Consider the following 207-nt stretch of genomic DNA (forward strand, 5'->3'; position numbering starts at 1 on the left):
CGTGTGGGTGCTTCACTATTAACCCCAAAGTGGGGTGGAGGGCCCGTTGGCTTGGCTTAGCTCCTCCCCCCTTGGGACAGGTTTGTTTTAGCCCGCTGGGTGTCCACACCCCCTCGTCACTAGGTGGAGCTAGTGAGGAAGGCGGTTAGTAAACCGATGGGCAGCATACCGTTCGGGATTGTGGAAAAACAAACCCTCCGAAAGGGA

Source organism: Penaeus monodon, chromosome 19 (genome assembly GCF_015228065.2).
Source record: "Penaeus monodon isolate SGIC_2016 chromosome 19, NSTDA_Pmon_1, whole genome shotgun sequence".
NCBI lineage: Eukaryota > Metazoa > Arthropoda > Malacostraca > Decapoda > Penaeidae > Penaeus > Penaeus monodon.